This window comes from Primulina huaijiensis, chromosome 6 (assembly GCF_012295235.1).
Source record: "Primulina huaijiensis isolate GDHJ02 chromosome 6, ASM1229523v2, whole genome shotgun sequence".
Lineage (NCBI taxonomy): Eukaryota > Viridiplantae > Streptophyta > Magnoliopsida > Lamiales > Gesneriaceae > Primulina > Primulina huaijiensis.
In genome coordinates, this window is record NC_133311.1 from 8216594 (window position 1) to 8220260 (window position 3667).

The window sequence follows — 3667 nt, forward strand, 5'->3', positions numbered from 1 at the left end:
TCAGTTCAGGGACCACTTGCGTAGACCATAATCTCACCAGAAAATTATTACAAGTTATTTCATTACAGGGCTCCAAGGAGCAAACATTTTCACTATGATATTTTCAGTTCAGTTATGCACGTACTATAATTACCATTGAAATGATATTTTACGTTACACCTCAGTACAGGAAATTTTCACTTGCATGCGACTTTATTATTTATTTACTTGTTATTTACGATATATGCATGCTGAGTCTTTAGGCTCACTAGACTTGATTGTTGTAGGTACTGATGATGTCGGGACCGAGGGCGGGGATCAGTGAGCCAGCTCGAGTCGGCAGTAGTGGGACCCGAGGACCTCATTTTCAGCATTTATTGTTGTTATCGCTCAAACATTTTTATCTACCGTTGGATAAATTTTTTTACAGTTATTTTTACAACATTAATTTCTTCCGCTGCTATTTTTAAACATGATACATTATATGGGGCAATTTTATTTATTTAAAAAGAAAATTTTTAATTTTTCCGCAATTTTTCAAATACGGATTTCTAGGCCCTTACAATTTTTCAATGCATGAGGGAATGGTGGTGACACTGTCTGTTGATCCTCCTCTTCGCAAGTTATGGGTTCCACTTCCTTACCCTTTGGAGTTGATTGATCATCTTCTTCACAAGGTTCAAGAATGGATTTTTCCACAACCTTACACTGCGAAGGTTAATAACAGATTTTACCTGATCTATCGGTTGAGTTCCAGAAGTTCCAATTTTTGTATAATGATCCTTTGGATTAGGCTGTGGTTGTGAATGAAATTTACCTTTTTCATGAACATTAAGTGCAGCTGCACATTTAGCAAGAGTATCTTTCAAATCTGTCATGGTTTGAGCAGTTTGAGTATTGTTAGACTCTTGCTTTGCAATGAAAGAATTCAATGTATCTTCCAAGTTCCTTTTAGGTGGAGGAACATAAGGTGCATAATTTTGAAAATTTTGTGGATTTTGGAAATGTGGTTGTGAAAATTGTGTAGCATTATCATTCCTCCAACTAAAATTTGGATGATTTCGCCAACCTAGATTGTAACTTTGAGAAAATGGTTCAAAATTTGGCCTTTTAAAATTGTTTAAAACATTGGCTTGTTAATGGAGACATTCTTTAAAAGAGGGCAAAGTGGAAGAATCTTTTGTAGAATGATCACTTGTATCACAGATGTGACACGCAATTTCTTGAACATATTTCAATCGACCATTCTTTTTCAATTCAAGTGCTTCAACCTTTCTTGCCAAAGAGGTAAATCTAGCTTGGAGATCATGTTCATCCTTGAGAGTGTACATACCTCCACAAGATGTGGGAGATTGAATCTTGTTTGATGGTTCGATTGTACCTATAGTGTCCTAATTTTGAGAATTTTCAGTTAATGAATCGAGATACTCAATTGCCTCATTTGGATCTTTATCCTCAAATGTTCCATTACACATAAATTCAACCATTTGCCTATCTTTAGGTGTTAAGCCTTCATAAAATTGAGAAACGACTCTGCAAATTTCAAAACCATGATGTGGACAAAGATTAAGCAATTCTTTATATCTATCCCATCACTGATAAAAAGTTTCTCCTTGTTTTTGAGTGAAAGTGATGATTTGCCTTTTGAAAGAATTTGTTCTATGAGATGGAAAATACTTTTTCAAAAATTGTTGTTGCAATTCATCCCAAGTTAGAATGGATCCCAATCTAAGATTTTGTAGCCAAGTTTAGCTTTATCTTTTAAAGAAAAAGGAAAAAGCTTAAGTCGAATGGTGTTCATGCTACAGTTTAAATCATTATATGTGTTGCACACTTCTTCAAATTCTAGTAAATGCATGTATGGATTTTCAGAATCTAAGCCATGAAAGTTGAGTAAAAGTTGGATAATACCAGGCTTAAAATTGAAATGAAATGCATCAGGAGGAAAAACTAGACATGAAGTTGCACTAGTACGTGTAGGATTCATGTGATCTCTAAGCGTTCTTCGCCTATCATTATCATGTTGAGATTGAATTTCATCTTCATTTTCTTGGATGGGTTCTTCCGCCATGTTTTGTGAAAATAAAGGGTTATTTTGAATGAGTCGACTACTAAGTGTACGTGACCAAATAATTCTCAAGAAAATGCAAAAGAAAAAGAAGAAAAACACACAAAAACAATAAAAATTCAAAGAAAGAAGAATAAAATATAAATTAAATAGACTTGAAATTAAATTATACTTCCCCGGCAACGGCGCCAAAAACTTGTTGCAGCTTTGATTGTTGCACTCCCAAGAGCAGGTTGTCCACAAGTAGTATAATTCGATGAGTCCAATTATCATATCCATAGGGAAGCTAAGGTAATTACAAGTTCACTACAATGTCCATTTGTTTTGTTTTATTTTTCTTTTAATTGTTTTAATCTTTAATTGATAATTTTAATTGTTCAAATTTTAATTTAAGTAGTTGAGATTAAAGGATCCATTCTTGGTATTTTAATAAAGTTAACATTAATGAAAATTATTGAAATCCACTTATTAAAATGGTTCCAATATATTAAATAATCATATCTATATTATGTTATATATTATTATCTTATAAGTATATAATATATACCAAAACTTATAAATGCTGTCAAGTATTTATTGTGCTATATATATATTTGTAAACACTAAATCAAGGTTCCCACTTTAAATGGTTGGTAAAACCAAACAAACATTTAAATGGTACCAAGAAATTAATATAATGATATATTCATATATAATAAATCAAGGCATCCACTTTAAATGGTTGGTAATACCAAACTAACATTTAAATGGTTCCAAGAATTTAATATTATAATATATTCATATATATTAAATCAAGGCACCCACTTTAAATGGTTGGTAATACCAAACTAACATTTAAATGGTTCCAAGAATTTATAGCAACAATAAATCAAAATTCCCACTTATAAATAGGGTATAAAAATGCTTAAAGAAATAAATATAACATAAACAATAAATAATATAAAACATAAATTCTTACATTTTAATAACCTTATTATCATGCCAAGAGTTTCACCTTTTCATCTCAACTTTAGGAAGTTAGCTATTCATTATTCAAATTGTAAAACTTTGAATATGAAATTAACATGCTAATTATATTTAAATGAAGAAATAAAGAAAATATATAGAAAGAAATATTATGAACTCAAAAGTTTGTTCATAAAATGAGGGATATCTCAATTCATTACAATGCACCCCTATTTATAGCCAAATTTGGGGAGACAACCACAAATAAAATATTATTTTTTTACACATAAGTCTTCATTGGTGTTCCAAGAAATTATATTTTAATACACATCACTTTTGAAAATCTTCTCATCTGAATTTTCTTTTTCACATAAAATAAAACATGTAGATAATTGAGTTGTTTGAATTATGGTATTTTTTTTAACCATTTGACCAAGTAATTTGAGAGATATAGTCAAAATGCTAGAGCATAGTAAAACTTTCACTTCTTCGATAACTTTATTTATTGCTTAATTTTATCCCAATTGTGAGAAGATTTTTATCTCATGTTTGTTACCAATATTGTAGATATTATCATTAACTTTCTACAGGTCCAAGAATCATCTTAATCCCATTTGCAACGCCAAGGTTATTCTTGTTTTATCGAGCCTGTAAAAATAGTAAAAACTTATAATT

General features: G+C 30.6%; 1 non-coding gene across 1 annotated transcript; it reads left to right on the forward strand.

The window, feature by feature from the left end:
• Positions 1-1524: 1524 nt before the first annotated feature.
• On the forward strand, positions 1525-1633 carry LOC140980040 (small nucleolar RNA R71). Its single transcript, XR_012175870.1, has one exon. It is a non-coding gene; the product is annotated as a small nucleolar RNA R71 (small nucleolar RNA).
• Positions 1634-3667: the final 2034 nt, after the last annotated feature.